We start from the raw sequence: 22,927 nt of genomic DNA, 5'->3' as shown, positions 1-22,927 counted from the left end.
AATCTCCAGTACCAAAAAATAAATACAAATAAAAGGTGATATAGATATAACAAACACAACTTTTATTAAAAATGAAGTTTACTTTTACTCACAAGTTGATAATACCTCTATGGAAAATTCACAGTTTTAGTCACATTGCTACAGAAAAATAATCTAATAGAGTGATCCAAAAACGCTGAACTAGCAAAAAGATTTACATTACAATCTTTAAATTCATAGACTTTTTGGACAAAATCTTCCTTTACATATATTTCATAAATGTCTTTATATATATATATGTTTTTTATTATAAAAACACATGCTTGGGGACTGGAGTAGTGGCTCGTGGCAGAGCACTTGCCTATCATGTGTAAGGCACTGGGTTCAATTCTCAGCACCGCATATAAATAAATAAAATAAAGTTCCATTGAAAGCTAAAAAATATTTAAAACAAACAAGAAAACAGAAAAACACATGTTTGTTACTTAAAAAAAAGTAGAAATGTGATGAAAGAAACGAAAAGTTTAAAAAAAAAAAAGGCTGATAAGTTTTTTTTCCAATCATATACTAACATTTTTGTTTGCTTTTGGGGGGGATAAAAATACTTATCCATAGTAAAATATACTGGTCACTTTAAACATTAGCAAGTGTACAAATTGTATCAATGGTAAATAACAGTATCTATCACTTTAAACATTAGCAAATGTACAATTTGGTTGCATTAAATACATTCACAATACTTTGCAACTATCACCATTATCTATGCATAAAATCTTTTCATCTTTCCCAATATCATGTACTCATTAAGTACTTCATTTTTTCTCAGTTCTCTGTTGCCCTGGTAACCTCTATTCTACTTTCTCTATGAATAAGTCTATTTTATGTACCTTATATAAGTGGAATCATACAACGTTTGTCCTTCTGGTCTGACTTTACCAAGTATACTGTTTCAAGGTCCCTTCATGTTGCAGCATGTATCAGAATTTCTATCCTAAGGCTGAATAATATTCCATTGTATATACATTGCCACATTTTGTTTATCCATTTGCCTATCAATGATCACTTGTGTTGTTTCTTCCTTTAGGTTTTGTAAATGTTGCTGATACAAAAATGTTCTACAGATATCTGTTTTAGACTCTCTAATTCTTTTGGATATATAGGTATGAGTAGCATTACAAGGTCAAATAATACATAGTTCTATATTTAACTTTTTTGGACTGTGTTTCACTGTGGCTATACCACTTTATACTCATACCTGCAATATATAATGTTTCCAATTTCTCCACATACTCACCAATACATGTTATTTTCTGTGTTCTTTTTTTCTTTCTTTCTTTTAAATAGCCATAATAAGGGGTATAAAGTGGTACCTAGTATTACAGATACACTATTACAGATATGCAATAAGTATCTGGGAATATAAAGATAGACAACTTGGTAGTTAAAAATACTATCTAGAAGCAATAGGGAAAAAAAGTTAAATGTAAGAAGGAAGGGGGAAAAAAGAGCTGTAGGAAAGAATTGGGAGTTACAAAGGGATAGTAAATAGAATATAGTCTTAGTACAGCGGTGTTCTCAACGCATGGTCACTATATCAGCATTATGAACATTATCTGACAGTTTGTTAAAAATGCAAGTTCATGGGTCCCAGCTTCGCAACAGATGAATTAGAAACTGGGGGTGAGACTCAACAATCTGTATTTTAAATAAACCCCAGATGACTCTGATACACACTAAAGTTTTAAGGCCACTAATGTAGTCTGTAATTTGTCATTAAGTTTAAATAAAAGGAAAGAGGAAGAATAGTAGCACATGCTGACAACTGTCAGAAGTCAAACTGCACAGGACCTAATATGCTAAATAATAAATTAGTAGGAGCACTAAGAGTACTCAACTTCTGAAACTCTGTTTCCCTCTTAATTACCACTATCTTCGGGGCTGGGGCTGTAACTCAATGGTAGAGTGCTTGCCCAGCAGATGTGAGGCACTGGATCGGATCCTCAGCACCATGTAAAAATAAATAAATAAAATAAAGGTACTGTGTCAATCTACAACTAAAAAAAAAATTAATTAATTAATTTAAAAAAATTGCCACTACCCTCAACAACTGGAGAATTCATTCAAGTTCTTACAGAATATTTTTGAAACTTAACTAGGTACTATGTCAAAAGCACTAAGTTATATTCACACATTTTTGTTTGTTTTGTGCTGGGACTGCTAAGAATGTATTCTATCAAAACAAATTTTAATATTACATTTTCATTATCATTTAGTTTTAAGTATTCTTAAACTTCCATCATTATTTATGCAACCTCAATTCTTATGTAGAAGTGTATTTTTAAACTTACAAACTTTCTTCTTTTTTGAGACAGTTTGCCAAAGCTGGCCTCGAACCTACCATTCTCCTGCCTCAGCTTCCCTAGTCAATGGGATTACAAGCATGCACCACCTTGCCCACTTATTTTTAAAGTCACCTTTTATTAAAAAACTGAGTTCTAATTTAATTTGTATTGTCTTCAGAGAAGGTGATCCATATAATAAATACTCTCTGAAATTTGTTGATATTTTCAGGGATACTTTTAATACTCATTATCTCGCATCATCAGAATTTTGTTTGTGTGTTGTGTGTGTGTGTGTTGCTGGGGACTGAACACGCTAGGCAAGCACCCTATTGTTAAATATAGCATCCATCCCACATTATCAGAAATTTTGGTTTCGGGGCTGGGGATGTGGCTCAAGCGGTAGCGCGCTCGCCTGGCATGCGTGTGGCCCGGGTTTGATCCTCAGACCACATACAAACAAAGATGTTGTGTCCGCCGAAAACTAAAAAATAAATATTAAAATTCTCTCTCTCAAGAAAAAAAAAAAATTCCCCAGGTCTGAATCCTTTGGAATAAAATATAAATTCAAACATTAAAAAAAAAAAAAAAGAAATTTTGGTTTCTATAAAGTACTACCATAAGTGTATATATAATATTGATTCCTCAAAACTTGAATATAATGTTCTATATTCATCCAGTAAGTCAAACTTTTGGGGTTTTTTTAATATTTATTTTTTAGGTGTAGATGGACACAACACAATGCCTTTATTTTTATGTGGTGCTGAGGATTGAACCCAGGTCCCGCCCGTGCTTGGTGAGTGCTCTAACGCTGAGCCACAATCCCAGCCCCAAACTTTTGTTGTTTTAATGTCAAAACTCCTAGTTTGATGGTAAATTATTTTTTTCTTATAGTTGTTATTTTTGGTTTTTGTCTATTGTTCTGGTACAAATAACTTTAGAATTCTAACATCTTCCTAGAAAATGAAAACTTTTTTATTTTACAGTTCATTAATATGATACCTTTGGAGGGGCTGGGATTGTGGCTCAGTGGTAGAGCGCTCACCTAGTGCAAGGCCGTGGGTTCGTTCCTCAGCACCACATAAAAAAAAAAAAAAAAAAAAGATATTGTGTCCAACTAAGCTAAAAAATAAATACTAAAAATATGATACCTTTGGGAAAAGGTATCATATTTTATTGAATTTATTGACACACAATGCACATTGGTAGTTGCTTGGAACTCGGGGTGGGATGGAAAAAAAAATTTTTAACATATATTTTTTAGTTGGACACAATACCTTTATTCCACCTATTTATTTTTAATTGGTGCTGAGGATTGAGCCCAGGGTTTCGCACGTGCGAGGCGAGCACTCTACCTCTGAGCCACAACCCCAGCCCCGGGATGGAGAAATTTTTATAATTATATGATGTGGTAAAAGACAGCTGGTGTCCTCCCCAATATCCAGTCTTTACTCTTTTCCTTAGTAAGGAGAGTACAGTTGTATTGTGGACAGTAGTGTGCTGCTCTTAAAAAACCATTTCCTAACTGCCTTGTAGCTAAGTGCAAATGAAGGTGTCGAGTGGAACTTTCAAGAAACTACTTTATAAAATGGCATGATACCTTGCATGTGCTCTATCCACACTCAAACTTTCTTCTACGAGCAATCTTTGAAAGCTAATGCATCAAGTAACCATCCTGAACCATAAAGTCAATACATGCTAAAGATGGGGATACAGAAACAAAGAAGTATAGTTTGGTGATAAAATTAACCATAATCAGCTCTAGCCTTGCAGTCTCTAGTCTCTTTTACATGGGAGAAAAATGAATGTCTGGTCAGGTGCACATGCCTATAACCCCAGCAGCTCTGGAGGCTGAGGCAGGAGAATCACAAGTTCAAAGCCAGCCTTAGCAACTATGAGGTGCTAAGCAATTCAGTGAAAGTCCGTCTCTAAATAAAAATAAGAACTAGGGCTAGGGATGTGGCTCAGTGGTTGAGTATCCCTGAGTTCAATCCCCAATACACTCTCCCTGCCAAAAAAAAAAAAGAATATCGTCTTTAAGACACTGTTACTTTCATCTCTACCCTGCTGCAAAAAGCAATTCCCATCTGAAATATTGATACTATTATTTCAAGGATGATCCCCACTCTACAGTCTATTTTATTACAGATTGAGAATTCCTACTCTAATTAAAACTTAGAAATCAAAAATGTTCCCAAATCAAAAACACTTTGAGCACTAACATGATATAAGTGGTAAATTCCATACCCAACCTCAAAACTCTTTGAAGATTAAAAATATTATATAAATCACTTCAGTATATGTGAATAAGATGTGTACAAAACATAAATTTAGTGTATAGACTTGTGTCTCATCCTCAACAAAACTTCTTGGGCATATGCAAATATCCAAAAGTCTGAAAAATTCCAAAATCTTGAAACATTTCTTGCCCAGGGCATTTCAGATAACAGATACTTGACCTACAATGTAATTATACCAATTTCTTCCCATTTTTATTTTGCCAGAAATATAATTTTCTATTATTTTATCTTCAACTTGCCTCTGTTCTAATTTAAGTTTTAATTTAACATGCTATTTTAATGCAGTTGGCTTAGAGTTTTACATACAGCCTCACAATCTTTTCTCTTTTTATTTTTTTGAAGTACTGGGATTTAACACAGGGGCATTTTAATACTAACCTACATCCCAAGTGCTTTTTTTTTTTTTTCGTTGAGAGAGGGTCTAAGTTGCCCAAATGGCCTCAAATTTGCTATCTTCCGGCCTTATCCTCCTGAATAGCTAAGATTATAGCTGAGCCAATATTTGCATTTTAACTAGAATATTTAATCCACATTCCTTATGATCACTGATATATATGGCTTTATTTCTACCACATTAGTTCTACGATATTTTTGTCCTATACTTTTCTTTCTCCTTTGTTTCCTATTATTTGAGGTCTTCCTCTCCCATCCCACTTGCTCTCCCCACTTGTGATGGGGATCAAACCCAAACACTCATACATTCTAGGCAAGCACTCTACCACTGAGCTATATCACCATCCCTCTATTACAACTTTAATTCTTCCAGGAGCTATTCTTTATCTCAAGAGCCTTAATTTAATCACATTTACAAAGTCTCCTTTGCATTTAAGGTGACCTTCAGGGATTCAGAGGATAAAGACAAGGACATCTTTGCATGGTCATTTTTATGCTTACCATACATATATGTCAGACCTTTTCAGTCTTTTTCATATATATCTTATTTTTTTTAATTTTTTATTTTTTTTAATTTTTGTTTTTTAAATTTAAGAGAGAGAGAGAGAGAGAGAGAGAGAGAGAGAGAGAGAGAGACAGAGAATTTTTTTTAATATTTATTTTTTAGTTTTCGGCGGACACAACATCTTTGTATGTGGTGCTGAGGATCAAACCCGGGCCACACGCATGCCAGGAGAGCGCGCTACTGCTTGAGCCACATCCCCAGCCCCACCCATATATCTTAAATAGATATTTTCTAATCTCTTTTGCATTCCTGTACTGCATTCTCAATATTTTTACAACTCTCTTTTAATCTGCTTAATACGCTATTAAATCCAACTTTAAATTTATAATTTTAATCATTACAGATTAAATTGCTAGATTATATCGGAGATTTTGGACAATCCCTTATTATCCAATCATATTTTCAATTCTCCCATTTGTTTCTTCAGACATATTAAATATATTATATTCAGTATCCAACAATGACAATCCCTGAAGTCTTTCTGGGACTGATTTTGGTGTTCTGTCGTACTCATTTCCTCAAGTGCTTTGTGAATTATTAACAGGAAGCTTGGTACTCTGGGATATTATCAATGATAATTCTTTAAGGATTTTGAAGGGATTTTTCCTCCAGAAAAAAATCTGGATTCACTTATATCTCTGCCTGGTTATAGTATCAAGCTTAACATTTTAGAACAAGTCTAAGCCTCAAGTTTCTTTTCAAGTCACATATGTTGTGGGGTTCCAATTTTTAATGAAATCATGTCTCTAATTAAAAATGTTCAGGACAAACTTATTTCTCCCAAAAGTCATAGTTAAGGATGAGAGGTGATAAGTTCTCTGAATAGCTCTCTTTGCTAGGCTGATTTTTTGTTTCCTGGCTCCCCTTTTGCAGAGGGTATTCAGCCTTTTTAGGGTTATGATTTTAAGAAGATGAATCTCTGATCTTTATCCCTATATTCATGGCTCCTATCTGCTGTCTCCTAAGTTCTACATGTACCTCTTTAAAACCAATTATGAGAGTCATCTGCAACTAGAAGATGCCCTTAGGGGAGCAGGCACCTGGAGCTTAGTGATCATTTGGTTTTTTTACCTTGTTTTTTTGCCATCTCAGCCATACTTTTAAAAAAAATATTTTTCAAATAAATCCATCATTTTTAGGTAGTGAAGAGTAGGAAGACTTTTTTTGGGGGGGAGGCAGAGGTAACCAGGGATTGAACTCAGGGGTATTCGACCACTGAGCCACATTCCCAGCCCTACTTTGTATTTTATTTAGAGACAGGGTGTCTCACTGAGTTGCTTAGCACCGCAACTTTACTAAGGCTGCCTCTGAACTCGAAATTCTCCTATCTCAGCCTCCCAAGCCTCTGGGATTACGGGCCTGTGCCACTATGCCTGGCATAGGAAGACTTTTTTATTAAAGGTAGTTTCCCATATTACTGGAAAGTAATTTGGTTGAAAACTTAACTGCTAATGTTAGATTACATTATGCCAAAGTTTCTGAAATTATAACCTACCTATGTATCTCTTTTCCTTACTTACTCTTTCCTTCTTTGACCCCTTCCAAAGTTCCTCTCTAAATGCAAGCCTATAATCCCAGCTTCTCAGGAGGCTGAGGAAGGAGGACTGTAAGTTTAAGATCAGCCTGGACAACTTAACAAGACCCTGTATCAAAATAAAAAATTTTAAAAAGTGCATGGGAATGTAGTTCTGTTATAGAATGCTTGCCTAGCATATGTGAGGCCCTGAGTTCAATCCCCAATATTACAAAACAGAAGGAAAAAGTTGCTTCCTAAAAGGTTTCTTTTACCAAATAACTATAAGGAAGCATTACTTCCCAGTCTTTGCAACCCTTTTCTAAGATAGTTAAACTGTCTCAATATCCTTAATTATAAAAACTAGGTACACTTATGTACAAATAAAAAGTAAAAGAATGGAAAATAAAAATAATTTATGTGTGAGGGTAGTGAAATTCTCATTTTTCCTTTGATTTCTAATTATTTATATTATATTACTTATGCATTAAAATGAATACCACCATCATTCTAAACTGGCTGATTTCCCTTTTCCACCTTTGGTTGAAAATTAATCATACAAATATGCAACTTAACTGTACTCTTAGTCATTCTATCAGGTAATTGTTTCAGGATGGTTCGATCCTCAGCACCACATAAAAATAATTAAATGGAATGGAGGTGTTGTGTCCAACTACAACAACAAAAAATATATATATTTTTTTAAAAAAGATGACGATACTACTCAAACTGATCTACAAATTCAAAGCAATCCCTGCCAAGATCCCAATGGACTTTCTTTATGGAAATTGAAAAGCTCTTCTCAGAAGTCTTCATAACTGCTCCACATGGAAGGAGACTGAAGTCACCATTAGCATTCTCATAACAAGAAAAAAACTGACAAACAAGACATCTTCTCAAATCTATCAGAAAAATGAGGTCACAGGGCAAACTACTATCCCTCATAAACTGGGGAGAGAGAGAGATACAGAGAAGCATAACTTATCAGAAACAAAAAGAGCAGGTGCAGAAGCTCTCGACTAGAGACATTTATTTTTACCCTAGAAGAAGAAAGGGTGAAATAAACCCCAATAATAATAATAATAATAATAATAATAAAAGGTGGAATAAAAGCACCAAACTACAATTCTGTATCTAGAGAAATGATCCTTCAAAAGTGAAGAAGAAATATTTTCTCAAACAAAAATTCATAGAATTTAACACCAGAAAATCTGCCTAACAAGAAATGTCAAAAGTTTCTCTTCAGAGGGAAAGATAACATGAGCAAAAATTCTGGATCTACATAAAGGATGAGCATTACAGAAGACAGAAATGAAAGTAAGATGAACTCCTCAATTTTTCTTATTCCTAATTGATAACTATTGGTTCAAAATAACAGCAACATGTATTAGGTGATTAGAGATTATGATAAGTTAAATGAATCACAGAAATATTATAAGGAATGGGATGAAGGAACTGGGAATTCTGTTACAAAGTATGAAGTAGTACAGTAAAGTGGACTCAGATGGTTGTAATCGTATACTGCAACCCATATTATATGAAATTATTATTTTTTTTAAGAAAAAGAGAGAGAGAGAGAGAGAGAGAGAGAGAATTTTAATATTTTTTTTCTTTTTTAGTTTTCGGCGGACACAACATCTTTGTTTTTATGTGGTGCTGAGGATCGAACCCGGGCCGCTCGCATGCCAGGCAAGCGCGCTACCACTTGAGCCACATCCCAGCCCCCCATATTATATGAAATTATAACTTTAAAAATTCAGATGCAACTTCAAAGAATACCAAAAAACTGAAATGGTCTTCAAAAGTTGATTTCAAAATTACTACAAAGCTATAGTAATTGATACTGTATTACATAAATATCAAATGAACAGAATTGAGAATTCAGAAGAAAACCCATACATTTATGATTAAATGATTTTCAATAGGGTATCAGGACCATTCAGCAGAGCCAAGCAAGAGGAAAAAAAATTGCAAGTTTAATTAGTAAGCAACTTAGTGAGACCCTGACTCATAATAAAAAAAATAAAAAGGGGTGAGGATGTAGCTCAGTGGTAAAGCTGTGTTCAATCCCCAGGATGGGGAAAAGAATAATTTATAATCTATTAACAAATACTAAAGAAACAACTGGAAACCTAAATGCAAAAAAACAAACAAACAAACAAAAAACACTTTATACTATGAACCAAAATGAACTTAAAATGGATAAAAGATCTAAATATAAGTAGCTAAAAGAATAACATTCACAGAAGATGTAATGATGGCCAAAAGATATATGAAAACATGGTCAACATCACTAGTAATAAGGGAAATGCAGATTAAAATGGAGATACCACTTCACACCTATGAGGAGATAAAATGAAAATTCCACAAAAGGGGGTAGAGATGTGGCTTAGTGGTAGAGTACTTCGATAGAGCATGTGTGAAGCTCTGTGTTTAATCCCCAGCACTACAAAACAAAAACAAAAACACCTTCACAAAATAAATGCTGGCAAAAATATGATAAAACTGGAACCCTATGTATGACAGGAATGGAAAATGGTATTGGAATTCCTCAAAAAATTAATTAATTACTATATAACCCGGTATTTCCATTTCTGAGTATATACTCAAAAGAAATAAAATTAGAAACTTGAAAAAGTATGTATATACACAGAGTTTGAGTTGGCAAAGATTAAAACTTTCTGAAGATTGATGGTAGTGATAGATGCACAAAAATGTGAATGTACTTAATGCCACAGAACTGTACACTTAAAATGGTTAAGATTGACTGGGACTGTAGCTCAGTGGTATAGTGTTTTCCTAGAGAGGAAAAAAATAGATTAAAATGGCAAATTTGGGCTGGGGTTGTAGCTCAGGGGTAGAGAGCTTGCCTCACACACATAAGGCCCTGGGTTCGATGCTCAGTACCACATAAAGATCAATATATAAAAATAAAGATATTGTGTCCATCTACAACTGAAAAAAAAATTAAAAAATAAATAAATAAAATGGCAAATTTTAAGCAGGTGTGGTATTAAATGCCTATAATCCCAACTACTCAGGAGGCTGAAACAAAAGGACTGCAAGTTTGAGATCAGTTTCTGCAATTTAGCAAGACCCTGTCTCTAAATAAAAAAGCAAAAGCACGGGCTGGGGATGTGGCTCAAGCGGTAGCGCGCTCGCCTGGCATGCGTGCGGCCCAGGTTCGATCCTCAGCACCACATACAAACAAAGATGTTGTGTCCGCCGAAAACTAAAAAACAAAAAAAAAATATTAAAAAAAAAAAAAAAAAAGCAAAAGCACTGGAAGTGTAGGCAGAGGAATACTTGTCTAATACATCAATCCCCAATACCCCCCTCAAAAAAAAAAAAAAAATAGAGAGAATAGAACCTTTGTATATGCTGACAGAATATAAAATGGAATAGTTGTAGTCACTGTAGAAAACATTTTGGTGATTCCTTAAAAAGTATAAATGCAGGCTGTAAGGCTAGGGTTGTGGCTCAGTAGTATGGTACTTCCCTTCCATGCCTGAGGCACCAGGTTCCATCCTTAGCAACACAATGAAAATAAATACATAAATGGATAAAACAAAGATATTTTCCATCAACAACTAAAAAAAAAAAAAAAATTTTTTTTAAATGCAGGCTTTAGTCTGTAGCTCATGGTAGCACACTTGCCTAGAACAAGTAAAGCCCCAAGTTTGATCTTCAGTACTGAAGTAAAATGCAGAATTAACTTATGACACAGCAATTCTATTCTTTGGTACATATAAGAATTAAGAAGAGAGTAACTAAAATACTGAATTCCTACAGTATTCACAGATTATATCATCAAGTTTGCATTTCATTACATATTGAATTGTTTTACTCTCTACCTTTTGTTTCTCAACCTTGTTCAGTTAAGGTAGAGACCTTATCTTTAATTTCTATATTCCTATAGTACTAGTATGGTGATGGATACATAGTAGCAACTCTGAGATTACTTTTTCATTGAAAATTCAAATAGAAGTCATAGCTTTAAAATACTTCTAATCTATCCAAATCAGGAAACTGTATTTCCTCCTGTTTTAATGCTTTCCTGCAACATATTTATTTTGTTACCCATTCTTCTCCAATAAATAAACTGAAAAGAAAAATACTAATGTGTGAAAATACCAGCATCACATAAGAACAGATAAATGGCTTCACAAGTTGCTTCCTTAGAGCAAATGGCCTTTTCTAAATCCATTGAAGACTGTTTCAAAACAGTTAAAGAGAATCAAAGCACACATATTTAAAGATGCTAAAGCTCTGAATAGATGTATGATTTGTTTTCTCAACAGATGTGTATCCTTCAAGCCCTGAATTCACCAGATGCATATTAAATTAATCTGTACTTTTAGTTTTTACATAACACTTCACTTTAGTTTAATAGATTATCTCTACTGTGCAAAAAAAAAATACATTAGGATTCATTTTAATGCAGCCAAATGTGTGCTTGACAAATATAGGCTATAATAACTTCACTATTATTTTTGAATTGGCCAATTTCTATCTAGAATGTGAAACATAACAAATGTGCTGGTAACTAAAAATTCAGTGGCACCTAGTACCTGAAAGAAATATACTCATCAATACTTAAGATATGTGGATTAAGCCAGATAATTGAATTCTAAGAAAGATCATAGTCCACTCAAATTTTCTTGGAAAACTGATTTCCAAAAAAACTATAATTTCTTCATTAACTAAAATGAAATAGTGTAGCCATATCAGAAATTAACTAGTTATACAATCTTGAGCAAGTCACTTAGCCTCTGCACTTACTGTATTTATAGCTATAAAATAAAAGGGACTATCTAGACCATCTCCATGTTTTCTTTTAGCTTTAACTTTCTTTTAGCTTTATAACTTCATAATCTATGAAACAAAAAACACAAGCATTAATCAGATGGATCACATTAAAGACAAAGTGAGCTTGCATACTGATGATCTAGAGAACACTTATCTCTGGAGAATCTAAGTGTTTTCACACAGATAGTTCCTTGAATCTGTTATTATTTAACTAAGTGGAAAATCCCGACAAAACCCACCAAATAGGGAATTTGAACCATTCTTACATCATATCCTAGAAGACCAAAATATTTAGACAGTACAATATCAATTAAGGTTAAAATGCTTTGAAGAGTAAGTAGTATCAGAGTATAAGACATATAAACCAAAACTGATAAAGGATTCTAACAAAAAGTTCTTAGACTATGTGAGAAAGAATGTCTCAAGACAGCACTCTGTTACTGTAGAATGGAGATTCCCAGCCCAAGTCAGATTCGGAGAATATCAAGCAACTATGCCACTATGTGGTATCTTCCTATGCAGTCTTTTATCAGCTCAATCTTCTGCAGAGTCTTCAACAAGTATAATACATAAATTCTGGGCTGCCTGCAACAAACTTATTCTGTCACCCTTAAAGAGAATCAAAGCACACAATATTTAAAGATGCTAAAGCTCTGAATAGATGTACATCTGAAACCCTGAACAATAAAATGTAAGTGGCAAAGGCTGTGACTTCATGACAATTAAAAAATTCTGAGGGGCTGGGGATGTGGCTCAAGCGGTAACACGCTCGCCTGGCACGCGTGAGGTCTGGGTTCGATCCTCAACACCATATACAAAAAGATGTTGTGTCCGCCAAAAACTAAAAAATAAATATTAAAAAAACTCTCTCTCTCTCAAAAAAAAAAAAAATTAAAAAATTCTGAAGTAAGGTCTCCTATCAAGCCCTCTTACCACCTGCATCTTTCTTATAGCTAGTATTACAATTGGCTTATACTTTCTAGTGCTCTTTATATCAGAGAATTAAGAACTTGTCAATTAACACCTAACGACCTACCTACTGTAAAGTAAAACCAGACTCTGAACAATGCCACTAATGACATCCAAGAATGTCAGGAAAATCTCATTTTACAGCATTCCCCCTCCCCAGCTTAGAGTAGAATCCCCAGTACCACTCCCACAAAACCATTTCATTCATTTTATCTTCTTTCAAGAAATATTCATTTTTTAATATTTATTTTTTAGTTGGACACAATATATTTATTTATTTTTATGTGGTGCTGAGGATCAAATCCAGGGCCTCGCACGGACTAGGTGAGTGTTCTACCGCTGAGCCACAACCCCAGCTCTAAGAAATATTAATTTTTTAAAAATAAAGTGTTATAAAATAATTGATCAAGAGCTAAGGATGTACCTCAGTGATAGTGTGTGTGCTTTTCATATGCAAGGCCTTGGGTTTGATACACAGCACCAGCTTAAAAATAAAAATCCTGGCTGGGAGTATAGTTCAAAGAGATCTCATGTTGAGCATAACCTAGACCCTGGATTCAATCCCCAGCAATACAAAAAATTACATAAACAAATGCAAGATCTAAGAATAAAAGCAGACCTTATACCTTTCTCAAAAAATAACTCAAAACGAATCACAGACATAAATGTAAAATGCAAAACTATAAAATTTCTCAAAGATAACATGGGAGAAAATCTTGGGCATGGAAATAAATTGTTAGGTCAACAACAAAAGCACTATCCATGAAAGAAAAACTGGAATATATTAAAAAACTTGGAATATATTAAAATTTAAAACTTTTGACAATAACTGTAATAGAAGGGAGATCAGTAGAGTAGAGCAAACAACAGATCTTTAGAGGAAGGAAAGAAGGGATGGGGTAGGAACTGGGGAATGAGATTGATCAAACTATGTTACATGCATGTATTAATAGGACATAATGAACCGCACTATGATATAGAATTACAATGCACCAATTTTAAAAAGAGTGCAACTTAGCATATACTGTATTAAAAAAGTTAAAAACTTTATATTATAAAAGACATTGTCAAGGGACCGGGGTTGTGGCTCAGTGGTAGAGTGCATGCCTAGCATGTGCGAGGCACTGGGTTCAATTCTCAGCACCACATATAAGTAAATGAATAAAATAAAGATCCATCAACAGCTTAAAAAATTTAAAAAAAAAAAGACATTGTTAAGATGAGAGACAAGACACAGACTGGAAGAAAATATATGGGAAAAAAAATATCTGACAGAGGATTTCTATCCAACATAGAATTACACAAAACAGTAAAAAAAAAAAAAAAAAAAAAAAAAATTCTATTTTAAAATGGGCAATTGATATGAATAGACACATCACCAAAAAAGATACATGGAGGGTAAATAAGCATGTGTAAAGATGCCCAACATAATATATCAATAGGCAGTCACAAATAAAAAGAACAATGAGGGCTGTGGGTATAGCTCAGAGGTAGAACATTGCTTAGCATGTTCAAGGCCCTGGGTTCAATCCCTAGCGACACAAAAAATGACAACAACAACCCACCACTACACACCTACTAGATAATGAGTAAAATACAGAAAAAAAAGTGACAATACCAAATGCTGGTATGGATGTGGAGCCAAAGGAATTCTCAATGGAATGCTGGCAACTTAGTGAGATTCTGTCATAAAATTTTAAAAAATTAATAAAAGGGCTAGTCATACTGCTCAATGACAAGGCACCCTTGTGTTCAATCTTCAGTACCATAAAACAAACAAGTAAATATGCTATCAAATCACAAAACATGAAAGAACCATATATATATATACACACACACACATATCATATATATATATATATATTACTAAGTAAAAGAAATGAAATCAGTCTTAAAAAGCTATATATTATATAATAACCATATGACATGTTGGAAAAGGCAGAACTATAGACAGATTCAGCCAGAAAAGGAGAGATTAAACAGGTAAAGTACATGGGATTTTTAGAACAGTTACATTATTCTGTAAGAAACTATAAAGATGGATATATATCATTAGGCATTTGTCAAAACTACAAAATTATATAATACAAACCCTAAATTAAAATTAAAGACTACAATTAACAATAATGTATCAACATCTGACCCAGCTATCCCACCCCTCAGTTTATACCCAAAGGACTTAAAATCAGCATACTACAGTAATGCAGTTATGTCGCTGTTTATAGCAGCTCAATTCACAATAGCGAAACTATAGAACCAACCTATGTGTCCTTTAATAGATGAATGGATAAAGAAAACGGGGTATATATATTCAATTGAATATTATTCAGCTTTAAAGAAGAATGAAATTAGAGCATTTGCCAGTAAATGGTTGGCATTGGAAAATATCATGCTAAGTGAAATAAGCCAATCCCAAAATATCAAAGGCCGAATGTTTTCTCTAATATGCAAATGCTAATTCTCAATAAGAAAAGGGAGGGAGAATCTAGAGAAGAATAATGTTATCTTAGATTAGGTAGAGGGAAGTGAAGTGAAGGGAGGGGAGGGGAGGGGACAGGAGGGAAGGGGAGGGGAGGGGATGTGTAGATAGGAAAGACAGAACAAAACAGACATTATTACTTTATGTATATATGTGACTGCATGACCAATGATTCTACAACATGTACACTCAGAAAAATGAGAAATTGTATCCAATCTATGTATGATATACCAAAGTGCATAAATGCATTCTACTGTCATGTATAACTAATTAAAACAAACTTTAAAAAAAGAATGTATCAATACCAGCTCATTAATTGTAATAAAATTACCACATTAATGCAGGATACTAATAAAAGAGGAAACTGTTGGGGAAAGGAGAGCATATGAAACTCCATGTACTATCTGCTCAATTATTCTGTAAATCTAAAACCAACCTTTTTAAAAAATATTTATTTTTTAGAAGTAGTTGGACACAATACCTTTATTTATTTATTTTTATGTGGTATTGATGATGGAACTCAGGGCCTAGCAAGTGCTAGATGAGCACTCTACCGCTGAGCCACAACCCCAGCCTTAAAACTAATCTTTTTTTTTTTTTTTTTAAATATTTATTTATTTAGTTTTCGGCAGACACAACATCTCTGCTTGCATGTGGTGCTGAGGATCGAACCTGGGCCGCACACATGCCAGGCGAGCTTGCTACCGCTTGAGCCACATCCCCAGCCCAAAAACTAATCTTATTTTTAAAAAAATTATTTAAAAAAAAATCTTGGGCTGCGGTTCTGGCTCAGCGGTGGAGTGCTCGCCTAGCACGTGCAAGGCCCTGGGTTCAATTCTCAGCACCACATAAAAATAAGTAAACAAAATAAAGGTATTGAGTCCAACTACAACTGAAGGATAAATATTAAAAAAAAAAAAAAAACTTATTAGGGCTGGGGCTGTAGCTCAGTGGTAGAGCACTTGCCTTGCACATGTGAGGCAATGGGTTTGATCCTTAGAACCACACAAAAATAAAGATATTGTGTCCAACTACAACTAAAAAAATTTTTTTTAAATTTTTTATTAAAAAAAACAGCTGGGTAAGAGGTTGTGAGGGGAATGGGAAAATAAACAAGGAGAGAAATGAATTACAGTAGATGGGGTAGAGAGAGAAGATGGGAGGGGAGGGGGGATAGTAGAGAATAGGAAAGGTAGCAGAATACAACAGTTACTAATAGGGCATTATGTAAAAATGTGGATGTGTAACCGATGTGATTCTGCAATCTGTATTTGGGGTAAAATTGGGAGTTCATAACCCACTTGAATCTAATGTATGAAATATGATATGTCAAGAGCTTTGTAATGTTTTGAACAACCAATAAAACAAACAAACAAAAAAAAAAAAAACCAGCTGGGAAGGTAGCTTAGTGGCAGAGTGTGTGCTTACCATATGAAAGGCCCTGGATTCAATCTCCAGCACCAAAAATAAAATAAAATAAAATAGAAACAACCATAATAAGGCGTACATAATCTCAAAGAGTAGGTACTGTCACTGTAGACTACAAAAATTTTATTTAGTGAAAAAACAAAATTTAAATCCCCTCGCCATTTTCCTAGCAACTGGCTATTCCTCTGCTCACTGGCATCTGCATCAGAGAGTGATCTCTAGGAGATGGAGGAGACATCCAGCTGAGAAGCTATTTGACCACAGCTGTGGTTAGTAATTTATCAGAAGGGTTAAAATAAAATATGATGATTATCATGGATACTCAAGCACCAACAAATTTATAGTCAACAAGGAATATTTGCATCATTTATTAAACTCAACAAGGAATATTTTGAAACTTATCAAGAGGGATGTAAAATATGTATGATATTTTCATTCCGAGGCCCAAACATTCTCAATGACCCCTTTTCTAGGCTAAGGAGTTAGAAGGTGTAAAGCAAAAGAAATAAATGTGGCTCTAATGCTATTATTCCTGGAAAATTCATGCAGCATTTTGATGGAGACAGCAACACTTGGAGCACTCTGTCTTACCCAGAACCAGAGAGGTGCTGCATCAAGGCTTCTATGGTGAGAAAGGCAATGGCTACTTTTGCACCCAGCTTCTCTGACCATGGTAAAAAAACAAGAGAATATCCCTTCTCCAATTATGTCCATATCTCATTGAGATAAGTGAGAGATCATTAATTTGGGGGGCTGGGAATGTAGCTCAGTGGCAGAGCACTTGCCTAGCATGTGCAAAGCATTGGGTTTGATTCCTAGAACCACAAAAACAACAAACAATAAATATCATCCCTGGCAAAGCAGCCTCCATCATAATTACGGGACCTACTTGAAGATTTTGGGTGAGGGCAGACTACAACAGTGTAGGGACAGTCCATCTGTCTTCCTACCTCACCAGAACATGCCTGCTGCAGACAAAGCATGACTCTTCTATCCAGATGGCTCTCTCTTCACTTCATTTCTGCAAAACCAGACTAATACGACTATATTTTCTCAAAGATGTCTGAGTCTTTCTGGTCGACGTTAAGTGCCAACTACTACAATCTTAGCAAGTTATGGTCTTTTCCAGTTCAGTAAATCCAATAGCCCATCTTCAGAATTTATTAAGATATTAAGATCCAAATTTCTCCAAGACAGACACACACACACACACACACACACACACACACACACACCCTGAAAAATGGCAAAATGTAGCATTTTATTTACATGTGCATAAAAACAAAGCAACGTGCATACAGGTAAGGCACAAAACCCATTATCAGAAGGTTAAATTCAAGTGGGCTTATCATTCAATAAAAAATCCTCAGTAGATGCTTTTCTTCTAGTTTTAAGATGTCAATAAAGCCTTATTATAATACCATCATATCCAATTTGTTTTAGCAACTTCTACCAACAAGTGGACTATTTATAAGCACTACTGACAAAAAAGGTTTAAAATGTGAATGGCAATTAAAGGTATAAGAAGCTATGTAATATTCAGAGTTTGAGATAATCACCTTTAACCAATGCCTGACATTATCCTGTGTAATTTAATATAAAAATGCAAGTTCTTTAGTTACATGTTCACTGTTAGACTGATATATAGTTCAAAACTACTGGGGTTTTTTTCTGAAAAATAATTTGATGAATTCAAAGCCATAAAACATGGAAGGGGTGGGGAGAGAAGGAATCTGAAACAGATGGCATGTAATTTTTTTTTCAGAGTCCATCTTGAACACAATCCCAATAATGTAAAAATCCAATTTAGCTCTCTAAATAAGTAATCTATAAAACCATAAAATGGTAATTCTGAAGTAAATTCTTTCTTTTTTTAATCCTGTCTTCTCAAAGATTCTATATTAGGCAGAAATGAGTAGAGACAAGTTAGAAGTTAAAAAGAGAAAAACTATCATTTCGTAAATTTGAAAGTTTTCAGGAAAAATCTACTTCTAATATAAAGCCATTAAAACAGTTTCTAAAAAAAATCAGCAATATTAAAATCTAGTTATCATATCAGTTTTTTCCTGATACACAAATGATTTAACTTTATTAGAAATTAAATAAGAGAACTGTGCTTTAAAATACAAATAAGCTCTGGAAGAGCAATCATTTGATTTCTGTGAAGAGAAAGCAGTATCTGGATTTTTTTTTTTTTTTTTTAACGTGCCGTGCCCACAGTAACTCTCTTTCACTCCTGATTTGGCAGCACCCAAAATAAACTTTAAAAAAAAAAAAAAAAAAAAAATCAACTAAACTTTTTTCATTATATGATTCTAGTCTATAGTATAAATGTGTGTGTGTGTGTGTGTGTGTGTGTGTGTGTGTATATATATATACACACACACACATATATATATATACACACACACTGTATATGTATATACATGATTTATATATACATAGGTGATATATGTATGTGTGTGTATTTGGGTACACACACACACACACACACACACACACGTCTCTTACCTAAATCTTTTACAGATCATCCAAGAGATAGAAACCAAGGTTAAGGTTTAGTCATTTTTAGATTTCCTGGCAAGCAAATTCCATCACAGACAACTGCAAAGACCCTTGGAATCATCAGTCACATACTTGTCATGGAGAAAAATATCATCCCTAACAGTCTCTAGTCATTGCATACAATTTAGATAGAACAATTTGCTGTAACAGCTAGTATCATTTCATAAAAATGAATGGATTATTAAAGTTTTATATGAAGATGGGGGGGGGAATGGCAGCTTCTGATAACTTTATCAAAGCAAGATAATCTTACCTTAAGATTCAAAAATGATGAAAAATAATGATCCAAGAAAAGAGCAAAAAGCTTAGATATATACAAAAGGCTGGATCCTTAGAAGAGCCATTTTAAAAGTTGAATAACTGTAGCAAAACAATTTCAACTTTTAAAAGAAAAATATAGGGGCTGGGGCTCAGTGGTACAGCGCTTGCCAAGCATGTGCAAGGCATTGGGTTCGAATCTCAGCACCACATAAAAATAAATAAAATAAAGTTATTGTGTCCAACTACAACTAAAAAGTATATTTAAAAAAAGATGGGGCTGAGGGTGTAGCTCAGTGGTAGAGCGCTGGCCTAGCACGTGTGAGGCCCTAGGTTTGATCCTCAGCACCACATATAAATAAATAAAATAAAGGCATTGTTTCCAACTACACCTAAAAAATAAATATTAAAAAAAAATAAACCCCAACACTTTTTTTAGACAAGAGTCTCTTTAAATGAAACTCATCACAAATTTATCATATCTTTAAAAAAAGGAAAAAGAAAACACTGGAAAAATACATTTAAAAATGACTAAATTCACACAAAACTCAAAAACCTCTCTGAAAAGTTAAATTACAAACTTTGTACCAACTTTTCAGAAAAAAAAAAAAAAAAAAAAAACTATTTTTCCTACTAGGGACTGAAACCAGGCATGCTTTACCTAGCTCTTTTTATGTTTTATTTTGAGACAGGGTCTTGCTAAGTTGCTGAGGCTGACTTTGAACTTGCCAATCTCCTACCTCAGCCTCCCTAGCCAATGGGGTTACAGGCATGTGCCCCCATCCCCAACACTTTTTTTTTTTTTGACTAGAGTCTCCTTAAATTGCAGCAGCTGTCCTTTAATTTGCCATCCTTCTTGCCTCAGCCTATCATGTCGCTGATATTACAGGTGTGCACCACCACACAAGGCCTAAAGTAAGTTATTTCTATTCCTTTATATTCCTTTGAGTATAAAGTACATGTACAATTTTTAAAATTACTTACTACAAGATCAAAAAAAACATCTTAGCTGGGTGCAGAAGAGTAAGCCTGTAACCCCAGCAGCTCAGAAGGCTGAGGCAGGATGATCTCGAGTTCAAAGTCAGCCTCAGCAATGGGTGAGAGGCTAGTATACTCTGTGAGACCCTGTCTCTAAATAAAATACAAAAAAATATAGGGCTGGCAATGTGGCTCAGTGGTTGAGTGCCCCTGGGTTCAATCCCTAATAACAAACAAACAAACAAAAATGTTAGCTGAAAATCTTGAGATCTAATAGGTCACATGTAACTATGATTTTAGATCCATAAAGCCAACAAACATAAAGACCACACACTTCTTGATTTCCATGTTCTAATGAGAAATGACTTAAAGGTGGAAATTTATTCTATATCCATTTATTTTACAGATTAGTTATAAGAATTCTTTTTTGCCAATACTTTAGTCTAAATCAGAGTCAAGCTATTAATGTTGATTTTAATCTTAAAATTACTACTACTTTCTATTTTTATGCTCCAATTTTAATTCTCTTTAAAGAAATATGATGTTAATTATAATTACATACAGAGGCTGGGGATGTAGCTCAGTGGTACAGTGCCTGCCTGTATGTGCAAGGCCCTAAGTTCATTGCTCAACAAGGCAAGAGGAGGCTGTAATTTAAATGTACTATCCCCCTTGTAATACTGGTAAGAATTGTACTCATTTTATTTATTAAAAAAAAAAAAGCGGGGGCTGGGGAGGTGGCTCAAGCGGTAGCGCGCTCGCCTGGCATGCGTGCGGCCCGGGTTCGATCCTCAGCACCACATACAAAGACGTTATGTCCGCCAAAAACTAAAAATAAATAAATAAATAAATATTAAAAAAATTCTCTCTCTCTCTCTCTTAAAAAAAAAAAAAAAAAAAACAGGCTGGGGAGATAGCTCAGTGGTAAAGCACCTGCCTAGCATGCAGGAGGCCCTGAGTTCAATCCCCATCACCATATAAAAAACAACAATAATAAAAAATGATGTTAAAAAAAAAAACCCTGCGGACTGGGATTCTAGCTCAGTGATAAAGTGTTTGCCTCACACGTGTGAGGCACTGGGTTCGACCCTCAGCACCACATAAAAATAAATAAGTAAATAAAATAAGGATATTATGTACATCTACAACTAAAAAATATTTAAAAAGAAAAACCTGAGGATTTGCCCAAGGTCAACAATTAGCAAGCAGCACAGTGTGGGTTTAATCCCAGATTTATTTACCTCAAAGCCAATACTTCCACTTGACCACAATTATCTCCTTAAAAGATTAACACAGCTCAACAGCAGAGAATCTAGTCTCACCGAAAGTTCACGTATCTATTCTGAGACATGCATCACTAAACTACCTACAATTCAGTTAATGAAACAGAAATGAAAAGGATCTTTCTGCTCCATTTAAACTAGGGCAGGTTTACCGACAGGTAAAAAAGAGATTGGACGAGGCTTGCCTCAACATGTCTTTCCTAGACCTCTATATCCATACCGTTTTCCCAGTCTTCTTGTTTTTTGTCTCCCCCCCTCCCCACCCCCGCCGCCAGGCACGTACATCTACTATACAAGGCAATGTCCGAGTATGGGTGCTGGGTGCTTTTCAGAATCGCACTTTTAAAAGAAAATTTGTACCAGATATGTATCTAGCTGGAAGTCTTTCCAAACATCTGAAGTGTCATTTAGGGGCAACAAATCCAGTTCCACCCTCTTTCTTCTACACGGTGATCCTTGCCCACTTGGGGGACACTGATCCTGTAGGACGCTGAGGCAAGGGAACAGTAAAGGAAGGAGCGGGGGAAGCGCACGGAAGTTGGGTGGAGGGAGGTCTCATTACCCACTCTCCTGCCCCAGCTCTCCCAAGGGCGGCTCCACTGTGCTCAGCCGAATCAGAAACCCCACAACCCCTGAAACCTCGCTGTCTCAGCGGGATGGGTAGGAGAATCCGGTAATGGAAAGCATGAGATTGCCCAAGCCACCCCGCCTAGTCCATACTCTCCTTTTGGTCCTAGATGATGCTCCCCCTTTTTCAAAGCGAGCCTTCAGGTGGCAAACTCCGGGTCAGCACTGGCCAAAGTCTTCTGCCTAAGAAGGGGCACCTTCTCCGTCGGTCCCTAGCCCGCTACCCGAAACTATCCGCCGGCAGTGTCTCCCAGCCCCTCCATTCCGCCCACGCAACCCTCCACACGCCGCCTGCGCCCCACCCGGGATCCCAGCGTCCCCCTCCCCGACCCGGGTAAGAGCCACCCATCATCCCCTCACTCTCTCCCTCTCTCTCATTCTCTCTCTCTCTCTCACACACACACACACACACACACACTCCCTCAGACTCCAGCCTCCCGGA

At 35.2% G+C, this 22,927-nt stretch overlaps 1 protein-coding gene across 1 annotated transcript in view; it reads right to left on the bottom strand.

The window, feature by feature from the left end:
• The window catches only part of Csnk1g1 (casein kinase 1 gamma 1), a 142,357-nt gene that overhangs the window by 119,171 nt on the left and 259 nt on the right, over positions 1–22,927 (bottom strand). The window lies entirely within an intron of this gene.

The sequence above is a fragment of the Marmota marmota genome, unplaced genomic scaffold (genome assembly GCF_001458135.2).
Source record: "Marmota marmota marmota unplaced genomic scaffold, marMar, whole genome shotgun sequence".
In the NCBI taxonomy this organism is placed as follows: Eukaryota; Metazoa; Chordata; class Mammalia; order Rodentia; family Sciuridae; genus Marmota; species Marmota marmota.
The sequence above is the reverse complement of the archived record's forward strand: the minus strand, read 5'-3'. Positions and strand labels throughout refer to the sequence as shown.